This window comes from Pipistrellus hanaki (assembly GCF_964339955.1).
Source record: "Pipistrellus hanaki genome assembly, chromosome: 18".
NCBI lineage: Eukaryota > Metazoa > Chordata > Mammalia > Chiroptera > Vespertilionidae > Pipistrellus > Pipistrellus hanaki.
The window spans coordinates 25,324,896-25,348,300 of NC_140520.1; the positions used below are offsets into that span (position 1 = coordinate 25,324,896).

General features: G+C 39.7%; 1 long non-coding RNA gene across 1 annotated transcript in view; it reads left to right on the forward strand.

Annotated features, from left to right (window-relative positions):
• The window catches only part of LOC311612551, a 36,420-nt gene extending 13,420 nt beyond the window's left edge, over nucleotides 1-23,000 (forward strand). Inside the window, exons 4-6 of the long non-coding RNA XR_014793306.1 lie at nucleotides 422-555; nucleotides 22,609-22,696; nucleotides 22,860-23,000. This is a non-coding gene — a long non-coding RNA (uncharacterized lncRNA). The remainder of the gene's footprint in view (nucleotides 1-421; nucleotides 556-22,608; nucleotides 22,697-22,859) is intronic.
• Nucleotides 23,001-23,405: the final 405 nt, after the last annotated feature.

The following is a 23,405-nucleotide window of genomic DNA, read 5'->3' on the forward strand; positions in this document are numbered from 1 at the left end:
TCTGTTTTCGGAAACAGCTTAAAAACTCTTTTTTGTAAACTTTAAAGGGATTCACTATTTTTTCTAAGTGAATTCTCTTTATTTCCCCATCTGAACACGGGGAGTGCACACACTTCTTGGCTATCCCTTTCCACTGAGTAAAGAGAGGAAATGTTTGTGCGTAGTGGTGGGTGACCAGTGACGTGGTCTGTGTTCAGAACGGCTGTGCTGGAGCAGGTGACAGGAGGACAAAAACTGGTAGCCCCACCCGAGGCAAGGAATCAGCTAGAACGTTGCTGGTCCAAAGGTGATGCTAAGGTAGAGAAGGCGCCAGGACAGCGTGAGAGCACTCACAGGGGAAGACTTGAGGATGGGGGAGCTAGCTGCTCAGCCATCTTCTGTAAGTTGTGGCTAAAGGGGAAAATGCTCTTTTTGTTTTTAGATACTGGTGAGGATGATGCTCTGTAGTTGCGTTGAATCCTAGTCTCTGCTGTGCCATCAGGACTGCCGAGACGGGGAGATGGATGGAAAGGCTGGAGTGCTGGAGGAAGATTCTGCGATTCTGGATAATAAAAGGTAACCCTTCTGCGGTGCTTATTAAATGTAAGGGACTGTTCTAAACCTTTAACATATGCTAACTCCTTACATTCTCCAAACAGCCTCCAAGGTAGGTACTTGTATTATCTCCATTTCACAGAAGAGGACACTTGAGGCCCAGAGAGATGACATAACTTGTTCACCATCATACAGCTGGGTGGTTGTGGAGCTGGGGTTCAAGTGCGGGTTATCTTGCTTTCCGATTCCATGCTCCTACCCACTACTCAGTGCCTCCCAGCCCGAATGTAGAGAAGGTGCTCATTGCATTACTAGAAATGATGCACTCATAGTTTAATCTATTTCTGAATGCCTTGCAACTTTTTTTTTTTTTGAGGGCTCTGTTTCAGTATCGTGGAATAGCTAAGTGATAGGAGAAAACTTGACTTCTGAGGGTTAAAAACATTTACCAAAAGGCCTTCAAGCTGAGGCCACGTAGAAAAGTCCACGTACCTGCTGGGCAACTGCGAGCAGAGGTGCTCCCTTCTGTTGGAGGAGACGGTGTTCCCTCCCAGGGGGGCTGCAATGGCAACAGTTTTATCAGTTATATCACAAAGTCATCTCAGCACCCAGCTGCTCGCTAAGAATTAAACTGCTGGAACCAGATCTGGCGAGCCTCATGTTACCATGGTGTGGAGAAGGTGTGCAGTTACTGTGATATATTTAGTTTTTCAAAAACAGTTACATTTAAGAAGGACTTTCTTACCAAAAAATAATATATCTTGATATTACTTGTGGTTATTTGCTTCATGTCCCCAAGTAAACAATCACACACCTATTTATTCTGAGCAAAATTAACCTCGTGCCCAGTTTATGGTTTGTGGACAGGATTGCCTGGGGGAAGGCGGGGATCACTCACACTCCCAAAGGAGCCCAGAGCCCTCGTGCCTCTGCTGCCCTCTAGAGGCTGTCAGGCGAAGGCAGCTCTTCTCTGAACCTCCCTTGTGAAGTGTAGGAAGATGCCTTTCTTACTCTTCCTTTTGAATCTCTAGTATAGGGGTGTCGAACTCAATCAGAGAAGGGTCCAAAATCTAAAATCCAGCCTAAATCGCGGGCCGAATGGTTTACTGAACAGTCATAAACTGACAATGTCATAAACTGACAGTGGAGTGCAGTGATGACAGCGCGGTGCGGGCCACATTGCAAGGCCTGGCGGGCTGGATTTGGCCCGCGGGCCTTGTGTTTGACACATGTGCTCTAGTAAATGCCACTTGTCAAAAGGTGCTGAGGTAAAAACACTCAGAACTTCCAAAAGCAACAATGGGACTTAATAAAAATTCTAAGCCAGGCCTTTGATAGTTACTCTGTACTCAGGGAAGGTATAAAGCTTCTGTCCTGTGTTTCCCACCCCCCTCTCCTATCCCCAATCTCAGACAGTAGATAGGAATTAGTCAAGGTTGTTTTAAGACTATAAATTGAGCTAACACAAAGCATCTGCCACATGCCAGGTACTAGTCTAAGTGCTTCCCATATACCAACCTATTTATAATCTATTGTATATTAACAGTCCTTCTGTAGTGTGATCATCTCCACTTTACAAATTAGGGAAGCCGATGTTAGGAAAATGATTAAATATTTCTCACAGTACATGAGTGACAGCTGGATTCGAACCCAGGTATTTCTGGCTACCTGGACTGGACTTGTGACCACTTTGCATACTGCCGCTTTTATAGCTATTAGAGCGTGCATCAAAAGTCTAACTTTAGGTAGAGGTTTTGCTAAATAACTTTAACCTGGATCTAGAGTAGATTACTGGCCTGGAAACTTTCAAATATGACAGACAAAAAAGGAGGAAGATGAGAAGCAGAAGGAGGAGGAGAAGGAGAGAGGAAGAAGGAACTATTGTTGAGATATGGCAACAAAATATGATGCGTGGTCCATGGCTATATCTTAAGTATAGAAAACAAAGCTATAAACAACATTACTGGGAAATTTGAATATGGACTATATTGGATAACAACATATTCATGTTAAATTTCTTGACTATGATCCTTTCATTGTGATATAGGAATATGTTGTTGTTCTTAAGTGGCACTTGATGAAGTATTTATAGGTGAAATGTCATGATATCAGCAATATACTATCAAAAATTCAGGGAAAAACAAAACATATACATGAGAAAGGAAATTTAGCAAAATGTTAAAAATTCGTAACACAAGGTATAGGTTATATAAAATCTACATAAAGATTTTGCAGGTTGGAATTACAAGAGTGAAAATTAGAGGAGAAATTAACTGTATCTCAAAGTTAGAGCCAGCCAAGAATAGAGCCAATCTATTTGCCTAGACTGCCCCAAGTAAGGACAAATAAGAGAAGTGTGTGGGGGCTGGAATCCATAGGCACAATTGGAAATCTGTAGACATGTGTTGTGTGTGGGTGTATGAGATGTTAAAGCTTGTTTATTAATGTTTTTCCATTAGTAATAGATATAACATGCTTCAGTTATATTTTCAAAAAATATTTACATTTACATCCAATGGGAAATAAAGCAAATTAAAAAGCCCTTTATAAAACTAAAACGGGTCTAATTTCATGGTTAAGGTTACTCCGTTTTTGTTATCAACAAATAAGACATAGAGAGTGGTCTATCTTTTTATTTATTTATTTATTCAGGAGATAAATGTTCCAGGCACAGATCAAGGGGTTTGAGATACACAAGTGAATAAACCAAGACCCCTGAATGCATGGTGCTTATCTTCTGGTGGGAAGGAGATAATAAACATGAAAACTAACTGAAGTGCAGATAATGTTAGAAAGTGATCATTGCCAAGGAAAACTAGAAAAATAGAACATTATGGCAGGGAGTTGGGACAGGTGGTTGTGGAGAAAAGAGTTTGTGATTTTAAATAGGATTTCCATAGGCTTTATTCAAGTGTGACTCATGACATTTAGAAGGGAAGTAGAAGAGAATAGTGAAGAAAGTCCCTAAGGTAAAGGCATGCCCAGTGTGGCTAGAGCCGAGTGATCACGGGGGAAAGAGTAGAGGATATGAAGTCAGAAAGGACGTAGAGGACCAGTTCATAGAGGTAATCATGAAGGTGTTGTTTAAAAAAAAAAAAAAAAAATATATATATATATATATATATATATATATATATATATATTGTTGATTTTTTTTTACAGAAAGGAAGGGAGAGGGAGAGAGAGAGTTAGAAACATTGATGAGAGAGAAACATCCATCAGCTGCCTCCCACAAACCCCCTACTGGGGGTGTTCCCGCAACCAAGGTACATGCCCTTGACTGGAATCGAACCTGGGACCCTTGAGTCCACAGGCCAACGCTCTATCCAATGAGTCAAACCAGCCAGAGCTGGTTTTTATGTTGAGTGAAAATAGGAAGCCAGGGATCTGACTTCATATTTAAAAGGATCATTCTTTTAGGCAGTCAAAGCAGGAAGCAAGAGTCCCCAGTTAGGCTATTGCAATTATCCAAGCAAGAGATGATAGTGACTCAGCATTGGTCAGTAGAATTGGTGGTGGAAATTATGATTGGATTCTGGATATGTTTTGATAGTACAGGCAACAAGAAGGATTTACTGATCAATTAGTTGTGTTTGAGAAACAGAGATATGTCAAGGATGACTCAGTGTTTCATCCTGAGCAACTGAAAAAATGAAGTTGTCTTTCACTCATACAGGGAACATTAGGTAAAGCATATTTTGAGGGGGAAGACCAAGATTTGAGTTTTGGACATGCAGAGTTAGGACTGTCAATTAGACATCCAGTTGGATATGTCATAAAGGTACTTTTGATAAAGAAGTTGAGATTGAAGAGAGGTCAGGTCTGGAGATTTAAAACTGGTGATCATAGGTGTATAGATGGTAGGATCACTAAGACAGTGAGTGTGGACAGAGAAGAAAAGAAATTAAGAACTGTGCCCTTAGCATTATTATTTTATGTTTATTATTATACTTGTTATGGTTCTTATTTTGTTTTGAAAATTATTACTACACTCTACAAAATAAAAATAGACAATTATCTAAATTACCGAAGATTATAAAATAAATTTGCAAAGTATATTAATTTTCCTCTGGTTTGATTTTTCTACAGAAGTCTGCATTATTTAGATACTAGAAGAACTACAATTTTAGCTGCTTTATCCCAGTGTTATTTAATCAATAATCTGTTAATCTTTAGGAGAGTAAAGCTCAAAAGTGCTTTCGAGTAATTCTCTAGGTGGAATAATCCTCATCTGTATTTTCTGAATTTAAGTAAGATGTTTTTTGTTGGAATATGATAATTCTTTCCTCTTTTCCTCATGCTTATGACATGGCAGTTCTCATTTTGATGATTTAGTAAATGGCTTTTGAAAATTATACCCATAAAACTACAAATCAAGAAGAGAGAGAGGAGAAAATGGTGTCTCTAGGCAAAGATACATAAACATATTTGTTGTTTCACCTAATAAAGACAATTGGTGAAGATAAGGAATTCACTAAACAGCAAATAAGCCCATGTCATAAATGCATTTTATCAGTAAGATTTGGATGTTAGTGTCAGATCCATTTTAACGCGTTTTTTTGTGTTTTTTTCCCCCACAAATGAAATATATAATTGTGGTAGGCAATCTAGATAATATTCGCCTGTGATGAGCTCTATCAATAAAGAAAAACCCAACTTAATCCAACTTTAAGAATAAAGGAGTGCATTGATTCACATAATGAAAAATACAGAGGTAGTCAGGCTTCTGAGTTTGTTTATCAAATACCTGCTGTTGTTTTTCCTGTCTTCCTGCTCTGCCATCCACTGTGTTGTCTTCAACCCAGAGCTGGCTTTCTTTGCAGGCCCAGAGAGGCTGCCAAAAGTAGCTGAGCTATTTGCTCTCTTGAAAATGCCCAAGGAAAAAGAATGCCTTCCTCAATTATCTGGCAAGTGATCCGAGCATAGTGCCAGTCCTCGTGGCCAGTGGAATGCCATGTGCTGATAGTCTCATGGCCTCAGCCACTTGATCCTGTGACAGAGGGCATGGGACACCCTTGACTTGCTATATCCTTGAAGATGTCGGTGAGGTCAATGCCCTTTGAGGCATATGGCTGCTACACAGCAGGTGTGGAGTGGCATGGTTGTCAAGGAGATGGTTATCACAGGTGATCCAACTCAGTTGACACTCCAATGTATTGTTGAAACTCAACTCCCTAACCTTGACTATATTTCTCCCTGAGGGCCTTTCTTCATTTGGTAGTGACAGAAAACCACCTATATCTGATTATAAAAAATTTTTAACTGAAACTCAGGAGACATAGACAAGAGAAAAAGCATTTACTTTTCAAAAATTACTATCCAGTATAAAAGCTAATGCTTTGTTGCACCTATAGAGAATGTCTTTTTGACCAGAGCAGATATAGAATAACCTACATAAACATCGTTTTTATATGAGCACTTCTCTATCACTGATGTGTTTGAACACATTTTTATGATAGAAGCTTGTTTCTAATATATTTAAGTTCTGTTATATATATAATTCTTTTAAAAAATATATTTTATTGATTTCTTACCGAGAGGAAGGGAGAGGGATAGAGAGTTAGAAACATCAATGAGAGAGAAACATTGGCCAGCTGCCTCCTACACACCTCCCATTGGGGATGTGCCTGCAACCAAGGTACATGCCCTGACCAGAATCGAACCTGGGACCTTTCAGTCCGCAGGTTGACACTCTATCCACTGATCCAAACCGGTTCTGCCTACATGTATAGTTCTAAGAAAGAAATTATAGTCACATCCTAGTTTAATGGGGGCCGTGTTTCAACTAATGGATGAATCAAACATTTGTGGCTTCCCCCTAAACTCATACTAAAATGAAAGTAAAGGTGTTTTGGAAAGCATAGATCCTCAGGGACAAGTCTAACATGAGATGAGATAAAAACAAGAGTTAGAAAGGAAATGGATAAGTGCCAGGCCATGAAAACGTAAAGCTTACAGTGGAAAAGGCACAGAAGCAATCTAGTTTAAACCTCTAAAGGCTCAGGAATTGGCAGTGCAAGGCGTCTTTGAAAGTGAAGGTGGAGACGGGGCTGAGAACGGAATTGTTTGCCAGGCAGTTAAAGAAGCAGTTAAGCCCACATCGTGTTCTCTTGCTGTGTAGGTGAGCAGTTGTCTCCCTGTTCCATTCCTCTGCACCATAATTTAAAAAGAGGAGATTTCCTTTTAGAGGAGAGGTGAACCAGAAGATCTCTGGACTGGAAGACACAGGCACAACCAAGGGCAGAGGAAACCTAAAAACAGGATGATCTCAGTAAAAGGGGAGAACCTCAACTTTAATCTCTTACCAGGCTCCCAAAATGCCAGAAGCCAGACAGGAGATTGAATGTCCCTTCTCTGAGAAATCTGACTAGCCCAAGACCATAGACCTAAAAATACAAACAACTCAAGGATCCAGTAATGAAAGGGCTGAATGAAGTCCTACTTTATAATGAAGTCCATCACTCACAACTTCCAAGCAGCTATTTAGGTCTCCATTTTAAAGTGTAAGCAGATTACCATATATTCAAGGGAAACCTCGAATAAGAAAGAGAGACCAAACAGCAGAAACAGAAATTTGGAAGAAATAGGAACTGTGTTCAGAAAAGAAAATTGTGAGGGGGAAAAACTAGCCTCAAGAATATAAGAAAAGTCATTATATGTATGGAACAAGAACATAATACTATGATAAAAGAATATTCAGAGGTTTTAAAAGAACCCTTGACATTAAAATATGATTTAAATGAAAACATGAAGAAAGATAGAATAGCGAAAATTTCAATAAAGTTGAACAATTTGACAAGATAGATAATAGATTAAATTTAATTTAAAATAGACTAAATGGATTTTTAAAATGTAGAGAGTCAGTCTAGAAATTCCCATCTATAATAATAAAAGCATAATATGCTAATTAGACTGGACAGTTAAATATCCTTCCGGATGTCATTCTGGTGGCAGGGGCTGAGATAGAGGCAGTTAGGGGTAATCAGACAGGCAGAGTAGTTAGGAGCAATCAGGCAAGCAGGCAAGTGGTTAGGGGTGATCCGGCAGGCAGGCAGAGTGGTAAAGGATAATCAGGCAGGCAGGTAGATAAGTGGTTAGGGTCCAGCTGTCCTGAATTGCAAGAGGGATGTCTGATTGGCAGTTTGACATCCCCTGAGGGGTCCGGGATTACAAGAGGGTACAGGCCCGGCTGAGAGAGCCTCCCCCTGACACCCCATGCACTAATTTCGTGCACTGCTCCTCTAGTATGTAAATAACAGGAGTTCCAGAAAGAGAAAATAGATAAGCACAAGGAATAAAGAGAAAATCATAAGGCTTCCAGGGGTTGGGGAGTTGAGACCAAGTCATACGCATAGAATGTCAGATGGCATTTGAGTTAACAATAACAACAATGGGAGTTAGAAGAGAATGTAATAATGTCTAAAAATTCTTTAGGTAAATGATTTCAACCTGGAATTTTATATACTGCCAAACTGTCATTTAGAGTAAGGATATCCTCCAACAAGTGAAGTATCAAAAATATTACTTCTACAAACCTTTGACCAGAACAACTAGGGGATATGGTATGCCAAAACCAGGAAATAAATCAAGGGGAATGATGTGTCTAGAACAGCAGTCACTAACTTTTTGGATCTTTGGACCTTAGCAACCTCTGGTCTAGGACACATACACAGGGAGGAAAAAGTGTCCTAGGATGCTAGGAAAGGTAGATTGTAGGGCATAAAACGTAAATGTAATCACAGCATATTATTCCATATTTTGTTGACTTTAACATGCTATCAATTATAAAAGAAGTCATTATTTTATGTACAACTAGAGAAAGAAAAATCTCTGCAAATGACACAATTACTTAATGTTAGTTTTGTGTGATGTATGAATCAGTCACATCAGTCCCTTGTTGCTTTGCAATTTCTTTTTTACTAAGGGATTTGGTGTACTTTCTGGTCTTAATTGCTGTGATAAGGAATCATTTCCACATTCTCATTAACCAACATAACATAGTTTCTCTACTCATGGGTATCTTTTTTCTTTGGTCTCATGCAAAGCACTTGGTTATGCTTTGCAAGAAGATATTGAATTGCTATCATTCAACCAATGAGAAATGTTTGTTTTACCAGTAATAAATTTATGCTCCAGTACTCTCCTTTTTCTATGTATACAATAACTACTTGTTTTAATGCCAATTTATAGTGTGATATTTCTGGAGGTATTATGTATGATAATTACATTCAACATGTAAAGTGTTTATCATGTATGAACTCAGCTGAAGTGATGACATTATCAATAGTTTTGACCAAACTTACGCATATACTATGACAACTAAATCACAATTCCCTGCCTAACCACAATTGAAAAACACAGCTAGAGGTAAGAGATGTTAAAATCTGAGGAAAAAAGAATTACATAATAAGGTAGCTCATCTATGATTAGGATAAACATAATAATCTATATATAAAAGCCTAAGTGACTGTTATGATTGGTCACCTGGTCACTATGACATGCACTGACCACCATGGGGCAGATGCTCAATGCAGGAGCTGTTCCCTGGTGGTCAGTGTGCTCCCATAGCCAACCTCCCACACCCACCAGCCTGTCCCAATTGGCCTCATAAGATTGGGCGAGATGGCCTTGATCAGCCCTGACCACCTGCCAGGCCTAGGGATCCCACCCATGCACAAATTTGTGTGCCAGGCCTCTAATAATACTATAAACAATGAATATGAAATAATCAAAAGTTGATATATACCTGTATTAGAGGAATGGTGAGGGGAAGGATACACACACACACACACACACACACACACGTGTGTGTGTGTGTGTGTGTGTGTGTGTATACATATACATACATACACAACTATATATGATGGTGTTGGGTGCAACAGTGTTGAAGAAAAGCTAAACCCTTAATTTTTATGGTGAGAGGACAAATGTTAATGCCTAATCTTGGATATTCATGATGTACAAGTAAACATGTTATTGAAAGATAATATTAACACATAGTAAATAACTAAAAGAATTGAGAGAGGTTGTCTTTGAATAACAGTTCTGGGGTCAGAGGAACTCTTATTTTTAAAATAAGGCTTAAGCTATTTGAAATTTTAGGCTATGTACATATAATTTTGATAAATAGAAAATTTGAAATAAATCAGTGGCAGCATAAAAATTGCTCACATGATTTTCCATTTTTAGTAAACTAGGAGTTTATAAGCTTAGTTGACATTTTAAAATCTCAGGAATAATTTTCTAACAGGAGAGATAACACACCAGATGTGATATGAAATACACCATGGGTCTGCAGTTCTTATGGAGTAATTACTTATACTGAACTAAGAAAGAGATCTGTGTCGTTACTGAAACTGATTTTTCTTTTTGGCTCAGGTATTATCTTACCCAAAATATGTAGACATGAAAAACTTTCTTCCTCTAAATATCTTATAAATGTTGGCATTTACAGCTAGGATTCTTTCTACCTCTCTGCATGTTAGCAGTCTTGATTGGCTGGGCCTTTAGCCATCCTCAAAGTGCCTTTCTTTATATAGTTTTCAGATCAACTTCTGTCCCTTGTGCTTCATTGCCTCTTTGTGGGCTTCTCCTCCTCTGCTCATATGGGAGGTTGGTTTTAAGTTGGTGGATCAGATTTCTTAGTCAAGAGGCAGTATCTCCCATATCTTAATCAGACCTTCTTTTTTTAAAAAATATATTTTTATTGATTTTAGAGAAGAAGGGAGAGGGAGAGAGAGAGAGAAACATCAAGGAGGAGAAAGAATCACTGGTTGGCTGCCTCTTGCACATCACTTACTGGGGATTGAGCCTGAAACCCAGGGATGTGTGCCCTTGACAGGAATCAAACCTGGGACCCTTCAGTCTGCAGGCCTACACTCTATCCACTGAGCCAAACCAGCTAGGGCTTAATCAGATCTTCTTAATTAGCCTATGAGGGTAGCATGATATAATGTGAAGAGCACTAGAGCACAAGTCAGGAGACTGGATTCTCATCCAAGCTGGGCTATCTAGTGTCTCACTTGCACCGTAGTTTTCCCATTTGTTAATGGAAAAGTTTAGAATAGGAGCTTTCTAAGGCATCCTGCTCTTATAGTATTGTATGATTCTGGGCATATGCACTTATCTAAGTGCTTTATTACTAGATTAAATCACAACATAAACTAGTAATTCTGATTTTTTGATAAAGCTTTATCATTGTGTACAATAGGTTGGCAAATAGGAACTTAAAAGAAAGAGGTAGACTTAAATTACTGGACAAAGAAAATAGCTGGATAAAGGGCACAGAACTTTCTAAAGTAAAAAACAACATTGATGTTGCATTCTATACTGGTAATGTACATATAGATGACATTTTAGGGATAAATGCTTCTTAACTAGTTGATGCACACTTGTGAGTGAATGGGGCGTATAGTCTGTTTCTAAATATTGCTTCTAAGCAAATTAATGACTTTAAATGTTAATCCATTGGATTGTGTCCTGTTACGACGATCACTGCTTGTTTTATGATGTCACCAGTTAAGAAAGAAACCGACTTAGCAAAATCAGGTGAATCACTACCTTGAAAACAAGCCATCTAATCACAGTTAATTAAAACATTAGAAACTCTCCTGAAAACAATATCAGACTGTGGTGAAAGAATGTTCAGTGGATCAAAATTATATACCACCTAAGAAAAATATATCCTCACTTCTGTTGCTGTATTTAATGAAAACAGCAATAAACTTTGCCTTCCATGAGAAGAGTTATGTGAGATTGGAAGGCCTTCAATGACAAGGCATGCTGCACTGTGCAAGTGGTATGATCTTTGTGCTACTCACGGGGAGCTGACCTACAGTTAGAGGACAACTAGCTTTTCCTTTCTCAATTCCACCGCCTCTGCAAATGCCATGCATAAGGGGGAACCAGGTAAAAGTCACATAGAATGTCAACTTTGTGTTCAAGCAATCGCACAAAGCCCTTCAATTGTACATGGAACAAGTCACTACCTCAATGGTTTTCAACTATCTGAAGATTTTTTTTTTTTTTTAGATTCATCTATCTGGACCCCATTCTTTGAAAAGTGGTGGAAAGTGGCTCAATTTGTCTATAATCTATATGTTTTGTTGAAAACTACACTAAGTGCAGGTTCTAATATCAATCAAAGATTGTTAAAAACTTTTATTAGGACACTTAAACCCTTTAATGAAATATTTTTGATACAACCCATTTATCTTAAAACCTACCTGAATTTTAGATCTTTATTTTATGGTCTTTGGGATGGAAATCTTACTGATATGCTTGTTTCTATAATATTTAATTCAATAAAAATAACTAATGTAGTCTACTTTAATCATCTTTATTCTTTTTCTTTTTAGGGGGGTTTTATTGAATTATTTATTCCATATTCCTCAAAGTATGGAGAGCAAAAAATAGGTTATAAATTATGTTACTACTGCTTTTCAATATCTCAATCCCCTCATTAGTAGAATCAATACCCATAATATGTGGCCATTTCCCAAAGATAATGTGCAATTTCAGAACTTCACAAATTTTTATAGATCAAAAAGAAAAAAAACATATATCTTTCTAGATTACCTCAACTCATTTCTTTCCTGGTTCTTGTCTAGTACAATAAGTTAAAAAAAAAAAAAAAAAGACACAAAGGAAATGCAAGTTACAAGCAGATTTCTTCTTCTTTGCCTCCCTTCCAGTTTTGTTTTATGTTATTATGGACTAAAGATAATAGAGGTATGAGTGATGTGAGTGGGGACAAGGGAGGTGAGATTGGGAAGTTCTGACATACCTGTTTGGTGGGAAATTTTCTTAACAAAATCTCCTCTCTATCAGGTCTTGACGAATCTCATGTTTTTGACATAGATGGGAGGCTACATGGTGAAACTAGTTCCACATGCAGTGAGGAACTGCACAGTGGCTTTAACACATGGCTGACTGACTTGGAACATGCTCCCTTCGCGGTGGAGCACTCAGCAAGGCCCTTGGAGGTTCTCTGCTTGACAACCTCAAACTCTTCTTTCCATTGTCCCTTCCGGCCTGCACAGAGCCCCAGATTCCCAGGCCTCACACCACCTCCACAGGCTTTAGAAACCAAAGTCTTTCTTGGGTAAGATTTTTCTCCCATCTTTCCCTGGACACATTCTTTAATTCACACACACACATGCACATACGCTACTTTGCAATGAACACGATGAAGGGGAGAGAAAGAAAGGTGAAGGCTCCAAGGGAACAGACAGATCCCGGCTTTTATCTCAAGTCTCTTTGCTTCTATGGTTCATGGGACTTTGGTTTTGGAGTCTCAGCCCAATTTGAACGTTCGAGCTGCCTATTACTGGTGGAAAAGGGGGGCAAAAAAAGAGCCGCTTCCCCGTCTCTTTGCCTTAATCTGCTGTTCACGTGGAAGAGTGTGCGGCTGACCCAAACCTCGCTGACATGTCAGCGTGCAGCCGCAGGACGAGGGGTGTTTGATTTATAAATGGAATGTATAATAGGCACGATGCCTTCTGAGCCGACTGTTCATGGAAAATCACATGCCGCTCACATGAGGGACCAAGATCTTTTTTTATTATTTTAATGAATTGAGTTTTGTCAGTGCACCAGGGAGATAAGAAGATACCTGCCAATAACCCTCTGATTGTGTCCTCGGCCAATTGGTGGGCTTGAACACGGGTACCCCTCTCGTCAATTGAGTTTGTGTGTTAAGTCAAGGTTTAGCTTTGGATTTGAAGCTCTCGTTCAAACAAAGCCACAGACGCTCCAACTCCGACTCCCGACGGTGGAAACCATCACATAATTCCTCCTCTTTGTTTCTTTAAAGAACACGGGGTTGGTAAAAAAAAAAAATAAAAAAAAAAATCCATTTTGGGAAGACTTGGTCTGAAGATAATGATAGTGAAGATGAGAAAAGACAGCAGGTTGTAAGTTCTGGCCTAAGTTTGGAAAGAGGGACAGGGGGAGGGGAGGGTTGAAAAGGTAATAAACTACAGCAAGGCCAACAGATCAACCAATGCGAGAAAAACCAACAGGTAACAAGGGGCCTCTGGAGCTTCTGAAGAATAGAGATCAGTAGAAAAGCGTTTTGAATGAGAAATAAAATGCTCCTTCCTGTCAGGGAGGAAGAGAGGTGGATGGTGCTTGAGAAACAGGGAAAAAATGCAATTAAAACCCAGATATGAATAAAGATCAGGTGGGAGAGGATGTCACCCTGTGGCCTTTGGAACTGTGTTTCTGCTGCTTCCCCAGATTATTTTTTCCCTGAAACAAAGGAACAATGTTGTGGAAAAGTGGGTGCCAGATACTTTAGGAAAATGAGACACAGTGAAGCGGATAAAGGAGACAAAGACAATCGCAGTCATAGGCAGTAAACCGAAGGCAGCTGAGGCCTGAAACAAAAGGCGAAAACTCAGAGCCAGCAAGATGACTGAACCATGGGAAGGAAGGAGGGGAAGATGATTCACAATGACATTTGAAAGACATCGGTTTGAATATTTATTCGCGTGTTGCACACTGCTTGGCCTTGGGGAACTGCCTTTGTTCAGCAAGCCGTTTCCCAGTTTTAAGGCAATAAACAGGAAGAGAGTGTGAAAGATGGCCACAGATGCTTGGTCCATGGCATTGAGAGTGAATCTGATATAAGACTTTGGCTCCGAGAGGCTGGTGGGATGGAGGCATTATTGCCGAGGAAGATTGTCTCTCTCTCCACAATCAGGTTCCAAGAGGAAATGCATGGTTAAAATGCTGTGAAAGGATTCCTTGTCATGAGACTAAAGTTTCCACCATGTCCTCTTCTGGGGTAATTCCACTTCTTTTTAATTCATCCTGGATACAGACAAGAATAAGAGAGTGAGCAAGGTCAACTGTATAATAAAGAAAGCTTGGAACCCATTAAGTGATTCACCTTTGAAGGGGGGCCTCATGTCTGTATTTGTATGTATGTTCTTTCATGTAAGCATGCCCATCAGAGGAAGTTTTAAGTGAGACTTATTAGTCCACCAGTCTCATTAATTTTCACAGAAAATAAGACAGAAGGATAATTCGTAGAAGAAAATGATCATCCTTTAGGATGCTATGCTGTTATCAAAATATCAGTGATAATACCCCAAGTATGGTATTCCTATTGTTCTTAACAATAAAGTGAATTTTTCCTGTGCCAGTCAAGGATGTATTTATATAACTAGTTAGTGGGCGTTTATTCTGGCAATGAAAAAAAATCACCCATAACTGTGGAGCTGCTCTTTAAGCATTTATTAGTAAAATTCTGCCCCAAATGGGAAAGAACCTAAACAAATTTCAAAAACTGAAAATTTAGTTTCCCATGGAGTTGAGAAGCAATGGTGGAGAACAGAATTGCCTGAGGCATCAGTGAGCCCCTGAGTTGGTTGGCAGTGTTTGGGTGTAGTTAGGGGAAAATGATCTAGAGCACTCTGTCATGGAGGAAATGCACCTGCACTGCCATCGGAGTGGACAAGGAACTCGGTGCTGTCCAGTCCAATGCCCAGAGCAGCATAGTGGCCAGTATAGAGGCTGAGTCAGGGTTGGTAGAAATGGGGCAGTGGGAACGACAGCACTCAGCCAAAACATTGACTTGCTGTTGGAAAGGAAATGCAGGTTTAGAATCAACACACAAAGATCGTTGTGACCTTATGTCCTCTGCAGCTGGGCAGCAACACAGTCTGAAGAAGTAGAAGCCCACAGTCTCTTCATTTGCCTTCCTGTACCTTAAAGAGCAAGTATCTTGACAAAGGTCAACTGAGTTAGGGCAATCCATGGATGGTTCAGCCAATAGACAGAGGTTATGCCTCAGTCTTCCCAAACTGGTGGTATGGAATCCTGAGATGGCTCCATCACATGTTAAAATGGTTCCCACAATTTCCTGAAAAGAAAGCTAATGCAGAGGTATTTATTTTACATAGAATTCCAGGGTCCAAATGTAGAGGAGCCAGTCCTACTTACACATATCTCTATCACATCCTTAGTTGGCCGATGCTTTTACTATGTGTTAACTCATTTAATCATCAGAGGATGATTATTTGTTTTGACTAGGTAAGGTGATTGAGGACAAAGGTCATGTCTTTTTTGTCACCAGTTGTTGCCTAATATAGAGTAAAGCCCATGATAAATGTTTGTAGAATAATGAAATTATTTAGTATCCAGAGAGTTAATTGTCTCATTAATAATTCATTTAGTTTCTATGTTTTTTGTGTAAAAAATACGATGTTTGGACTAAATTTGTCCCCATTAGCTGGCTATCAGAACAAATCTGGTTTTTTTTAAATGAACACATTCCACCCTAACCGGTTTGGCTAGGTGAATAGACTGTCAGCCTGCTGACTGAAAGGTCTCGGGTTCGATTCCAGTCCAGGGCATGTACCTTGGTTCTGGGCACGTCCCCAGTAGGGGTGTGCAGGATGCAGCTGATCGATGTTTCTCTCTCATCGATGTTTCAGACTCTCTATCTCTCTCCTTTCCTCTCAGTAAAAAAATCAATAAAATATATTTTTTAAAAAAAGAAAAGATAAAGAACACATTCCCAGGCTCCATCCCAGTCCACATAATTGAAATATCTCATTGTGGGTCCAGGGAAAGCAAGTTGAGGACTAGAAGAGCTCTCAACACCCATCCATCTTTAAGATTCTCTGAAATGAATGGCTCCTTTAGTATATTAAGTATTTACCATTAATTAAATAGCTAAGTAACGACAGTGGGTTTTCGAGTCTTTGCCTTGAAGAGAAGAGAAGAAACACACACGCAAACATGCTTAGCTCACAATACCATTTTATACACTTTTCAGAGAAGCTATGCTGATTGCTGTGAACCCTTTCATTTATGCAGCGTGTTGTCAATGACTTCATCTCCTTATTTTGTGTGGTTTTCGGCAATAATCCCCACCACCACCATTGTGTTTGGTTTCTGAGACCCATGCTGACAGGTCAGAGAGGAGAGAATGGAGGAGTGAAGACAATGAGAACAGAATAATAAGAGGTAGAATGTTTGACTCTTCTGGTCATTATGGGATTTTTGCAGTGTTAGTGAGCTAATTGCCATTTAGAAAGTTGTAGATGTCTGTGTTACCTGGATGAGCTACGCTTACACAGCTTCTTGTTGTGGTTGGTAATTAGATGGTTGGTAATTAATTTCTATCCTCCAACAGGCAGATTTGGAATCACATTAGGTTGTTTCTACCCCAGGGACACTGCTGGGACTTTGGGGAAGTTGTGACAGCTGTAGGGTGAGATTCAGGACAGGACCTGCTACAGCCACATGGGATGGAAATAACAATTACTGAGGAATTTCTAAGAATATATACAATCCAAAATGGAAATGGTAGTGTTTCCTTTTTTTTTTGAATGAGTATAGTGTGGACCCCTTTGGGTTTAAGGCCACGTTACATAAAAAATAAAGACTATAAAAGACTCACAGCCAAGAAGACAGGAAACTTCATTTTTATGCTCTCAGTGGCAAAGTCAGGTGAGAATATTTCTGAGGGAAAGACCAAGATTTGAGTGGATATTCCCAGAGGCAATTGATTGGACCTTGTCTTAGGCAACAATGGTGTGTGTGTGTGTGTGTGTGTGTGTGTGTGTGTGTGTGTAGGTGTATGTATGTGTATTTGGGGGCAGGAGGTGTGTGGAGGAGAGAAGGTGATCACACTCTTAAAACTCACTTAGCTTCAAAGAAGGAGGAAAAGGCTGTGGATTATTTTGGCTAAATGCACCCAAGAACAATTCTCAGTCAGGCAGTCCTAAGACCAATGAAATAAGTTCTTATCTTCATTCTCTGGAGAGACAGTTTCCATTGAGAAGCCTCTGAAAGCCACAGGTGTGGGAGGTAGCCTGGAGCCCCTCTGAGAGGCGGCCAGGAATGCATGTGTGAATGGAAGGCCTCCTGGAGCCCAGGAAGAACGTTTCAGGAGAAGAAACTCAGATCCATGGAACAACTTTAGAGTTGTAATTAGCACATACGCAGTTACAACCATCTAAGTCTGTATTCACAAAATGGGGGAACTTAGAATGGCAGAAAATTTCCTTTGTGTGTGTGTGTGTGTGTGTTTAGATTTCAAGTCTTTAAATTCTTAAAAAAACAAACAAACAAACAAACAAACAAACAAAAAAACACCCACATTAGCAACCAATGTATCAGGAGTTAATTTATTTCACAAATATTGATTGAGAACCTACTGTATGCCAGTGAAGAAGCTCTTGTGTTCTCTTCCATCACGGGCTTCTTCTCCTGTGAGTCTTCAGCCTGGACCACCAGAGCCTTGAGACACCTGCCACCGCCATAGAACTGAGGCCCAAAGAAACGCCCACAGCCCCCTTCCCGCACTCTTCCTCCCAGGGCATGGGAGCTGGGTCTGAATGAACTGGAGGAATACAACAGTTGTTTTACAGATATATTCTCTCCCCCTCACTCCAGAAAAACTCATCCTTTTGAACATAAACTATTAGCTTGTTTACCTTCAGGAAATAAAAATAGTCATAGTCCTTCCCCTTTGACATCACTTTGAATTGCTGTCAGGTGATCCCTCCTCATTGATGCTCTAATTCCCCTCACACAGACCTATCACTTTAGGAAGTGTACTTTTCCTCCCATAAAGCCAGAGGCAGATAGATAGAGATCAGTTCAAATACAAAGTCACACGAAATACAAAGTTGAAGGGACTCACTGAATAGTTCACCTTCTGCACCAACCTCTACACACACACACCCACACACACACACACTATTTCCTTGAAATTTATGTGAGACTTTAGGGTCTATGGTAAAGACTTGGATTTTGGAAGGCTTAACGTTTATGGAATGTGGCAAACATTAACATAACATGACATTAAAAATATGTCGGGGCGATGTCTGCAATATTTTTCAAGTGTTTAGATCACTGCATCAAAATCACCTGGAAGAATTGACTTTAGTCTCAGCTTCTATTTAAAATTATTTAAAAGTTTATATAAGAGAGTTGTAGACGTCTAAAATAAGATTTCTGGGGTGGTGGTGTTATAATTACACCAAAGAATCCTCACTTTGAATGAGCAATCGACACTGGCATTCAGACCCTGGGGGTTTAGCTCTGTGACCGATGCCATCCATTTGTCCGCTCCCAGGAAGCCTCTGGTCAGTGCTCAGGGCAGCGTCCTTCCCAAGTTTCCTTCCATACCTTTTCCTTCTCCTCTCCCCCCTCAGCCAGGGTCCTCTCTTAGGATTCTCTGTTCAAATGATCTGCATTCTGATTTGCAAATTCTTTCTTTTCTACATCTTTATGTGTTTTTCTTTTTTACTTTCCCCTTCTCTTCCAGGCTTTTACCAATTCTCAGAGAAAGAACTTTAGAGGCTATTTCTAAACACAATGTAGGAAAGGCCTGGCTATGCATTTGTCTTCTTTTCCATGGTCTTCTTACTCTTCTTCCTCCCTGAATAGAGGAACACGAATGAACGAGACAGACCTAAATGCTGCCTTAGCATAGTCCATTCAGGACGTTCCCAGATCACTATGTTCCCTCAGTGACAATATCGATGGGTGATGATGGTAAGTGTTTATTTGTGGCTAATGCCATTTTTGGACAGCTTGATAGAAGCTGGAGTGGAAATACACTGGAGGATGAATGGATGAATATAAATGCATTCTCTGTAAATAATGATGGTCTGGAGGAAAAAACAAAGGAATAATTTCCACCATTTCGATTCAAGGGATTAGCTGAATTGAATAAATTAGCCTATTAACATTATAGTATCATAAAACAGAAAGTATTCAATAAATATTTGATGACTGACTAACTGAAAAGTTTGTTTTTGTTTTCCTCATTAAAATATGTGAATCAACAAAGCTAAAAATATATGGCTCTCCATGTGGGAAAGCCATGATCACTAACAATCAATCTGTTTCAAATTTCCACAAATTATCAGCTACACTTTAAGGACTCGGGGATTGTTGATATTAACCTAGATTTCTAGGAAATCAAGATTTGGTTCAAATTGAAAGATGTAAGATTTTATGAACCCAAAGATTTAAAAGGCATTAAAATAAAATAAATGTTGACTAATCCCTTTGGGAAATCAGCCTAGGATTAGATTATGTTCCTATGATAAATCAGAACTTCTCAAGAAAATGAATAGAACACCAGACGCATATTAACATCTGTGTTTTATCTGGAAAAATGTAAAGAAAAATACTTGTAATTCTTGTTTGGAAAATTTACTCAATTTTATTTAAATGTGGTATCATAGAATAGTGCCATGAACACATTGGCACCATTCTATTGTTTTTTCTTGGGGGAAATAATGTTCACATCTGAAAATATTTAATCATAGAATGACATCGTTACAAGGATCATTATAAACTTTGTAGAGAAACCCCCTCCCTCACAAGGGGAAAGCAAGGCTCATAGGAAGGCAGGATCCACTCAGGACAAACCCATGTTTCTCAGCAGAGATGTTTAAATGCAGGGTCCGTGGTTCTCAGCAGAGATGTCTAAGTGCAGGGTCCATAATTCATATCGTCTCCACAATCACCATCTTTGACAGTTGGTCTCTCTCTTTTTTAAATTCTCACCCGAGAATATTTTTCCATTGATTTTTTTAGAGAGTAGAAGGGATGGAGGAGACAGAGAGAGAGAAAGAGAGAGAGAGAGAGAGAGAGAGAGAGAGAGAGAGAGAGAGAGAGAGAGAGGCATCAATTGCTTGCCTCTCACATACCCTGAATGGGCTGGGAATTGAGCATTCAACTAAGGTATGGGAACCCACAACCCTTTGGTCTGTGGACTGATGCTCTAACCACCAGCCAGGGCAGTAACCAATTTTTTTTTTTTACTGGATTACTTGAAATCTGAAGTGTTCTTGGAAGGTGGTAAAATATGATGCTTCATTTCTCAAACTCTGGCCGCAGAACTGCTTTACATACTCTTAAAAACTGCTGAAGACCCCAGAGACCTTTGTTTATGTGGGTTATTTCTATGAACAAATGTTACAAATTAAAATCGGTAAAATTTTTAAGGACAAGAATACACAAACCCACATACTATTAGCCTCAGTGCTGCCATCAGCACACAGCATGAAGCTTTTGGAAAACTAAACTGTATACTTAGGAGAGAATGACAGTGAAAATGTGTTAGTGTCATGAAGATAGTTTTGGCCTTGGAGAAGCCGGCTGCTGTGATGAGAACCACTGCTCTTCTGGTACAAATTCTGGCTCTGTCACTTACTAATTGGCCAAGTTGGGTAGCCTCACTAGGATTCAGTTTTTTTCATCTCAAAATGTGTACAACAGTGTCTCTCTTGTAGGTTTAAGGTTAGTATTCAGTGAAATAATGTATATCAGTACCATTGTATAGTTCAGGGTAAGCAGTCAGTACTGGGAGCTGTTAGTAAATGGGGTTTGTATCTGATTGGGAAGACCTAGCTTATCTGTGCCCAGCGGGTATTACATCATCAGTCCTGTTGGGGTCCTATCCAGCCTGATCTTCCATCTTCAATTTCCACCCATTTTTGAGTAAAGCAATAATTGTTTTAATAAAAATGCCAGTTTTCTAAAGTTACTGTGACTGAGCAGAGAAAGAAGATAACTTAATAGTTATTTAATACTTTTTTAATTTCTCAGGCATTTTTAATATATATTTTTATTGATTTCAGAGAGGAAGGGAGAGGGAGAAAGAGAAACATCAATGATGAGAGAGAATCCTTGATTGGCTGCCTCTTGCACGTTCCCTACTGGGGACTGAGCCCGCAACCTGGGCATGTGCCCTTGACTGGAATCCAACCTGGGACCCTTCAGTCTTCAGGCTGATGCTCTATCCACCGAGCCAAATCAGCTAGGGCTTCTCAGGCATTTTGATTGATTAAAGAGGAAGACTGACATATTTTATTGACATTATTCAGTTTTCAGCAATAAAATACATTTGCACAGAATGACCTCTATAAAGATGGTATTTATACAAAGGAAGAATTGGGCTCAAGAGCTGTTACAACAAATATGACTAAAGTTAGTATCTCTGATCTCCAAAACAGATTTTCAGGTATAAGCCAATGTAACTTGTTTCTATCCTCTTTTAAGTGCTGACATTCCAATGAGATAGAGCGTTGGGAATTTGCTGAGACCTGATTTGGTTCAATAACTTATGATTAGCCATTGTTTGTGGGGTAAGGTGTATTTTGTAAGAAAATGTCTTGCAATATATGGAAGAGTTACGTTGGTCTAAGATTTATCTTGGATCCATGTGTAATTAAGCATAATGTGATAATATTTACAACTAAAATCCCCAGGAGTACCTTCTTCTTTTTCTTGCTGTTAATAAGGTGTCCACTTCATTAATTTGGTCATCAAAGAGCTATGTTTATATATGTTAGGATTTACATATTAGGAGTGAAATGTCCACAGAAATTGGAGCGAAGAGACAAGGATTACAAAAGTATCTAGATTTTTCTTTTTGGGAAAGTAATAGAGAGAGAGAGAGAGAGAGAGAGAGAGAGAGAGAGAGAGAGAGAGAGAGAGAGAAGTCATAAGGCACCTGAAGCTTTTTCTTTATAGCAGTGTCTGTGGTATATCAATTAAACTTCTCACTTCTATGGAATTATCCATGGAAATGGAGGGTTAGTATTGGAGCCTGACTCTGCAAGAATTGGGGCCACCAGCCAGATGAGCATGGGAGGGCCTACCTGTGCTCAGAAAGCTGTGGTAGGAAATGGATGTGACTTGATTCTACTGATCGAAACATCCATATTCCAAGTCACATGGATGAACCTTGGATGAGGACATTTTGCTAGGTGAGATATATCAGTCACAGATGGGTAAATAATACAGGATTCCACTTATATGAGGTGTCTAACATAGTCACACACATGGAATCAAAGAAAGGAACAGTGGTGGTCAGGAGCTGGAGTGAGAGGGAATTGGAGAGTTGCTAATGACTAGGGAATAACATTTCAGGTAAGCAAGGTAATTAAGTTCCAGAAATCTGCTCTAAAGCACTGTATCTATGGTTAACAATAGATATTACACACTTAAACATTTGTTAGAGGGGGAAAAAGTCTTCTTACCACCATAAAATATATAAGTTCTTTAAACTACTCTTTTCTCTGAACCTTACAGATATATGTACTGGCTCCTGAATATAACAGGCAGCATTGTCAGACCTGATGCACACGGCTGCAGGGCTTTCTCTGAGATCTGTAACCAGGTATGAGCGACCCAGGAAAATCCTGACTAGTTACCCCGGTATGTAAAGCCCTCCACTAGCTGTGAATTATTTAAGCAGAATCTGCCCGGTGAGATTTGAGAGGACATCTTGTGAGTCTTAGAAGCAAAATGCCAATGTCTGCTGTCATCCTACTTGTTTTTAGAGAAATCTGCAATAGCTGGAAAAACAGAACTCTGGCCAACAATGAAGAGGGTAAATAGGGAGCTACTTCAGGCGAGGAGCCGAAAAGGACCCTTGCCAGGGCCTCCAGATGTTTCCTCTGGCCTTGCCTCATCTCTTCGGTTTTATCTGTCTTGCACTTTTGCCAATTTCTTCTACCTAACTGCACACAAGCCCCTCCCTCCCTGTCTCCCCCCCCGCCCCCCCCGCCCTGCCCCGACAAATAAATAATCTCTGTAATGTCCTTAAATAAGTCAGGGGCTAAGAATTGAGAAAGGACCTGTTGACAGAAGGGTTCACCATGCTCCAAACAGAATCTACTTATCCACAAGTGTAAAAAACACATCCTTATCTGTTCTCAGCTCACTGACTGATATTTCCATGCCATCTCCAGAAGGTGTTTGCGTGCCATGCCAATGGTCTTTCTGGAGCCATGGAGTGGAGAGGGAATTTTCCCCAGAGGGCAGAAGAGTATGCGTGTTGGAGCCAAGCAGACGTTTCCCAGGCTCCGGTATTGTCCTGTTAGCCA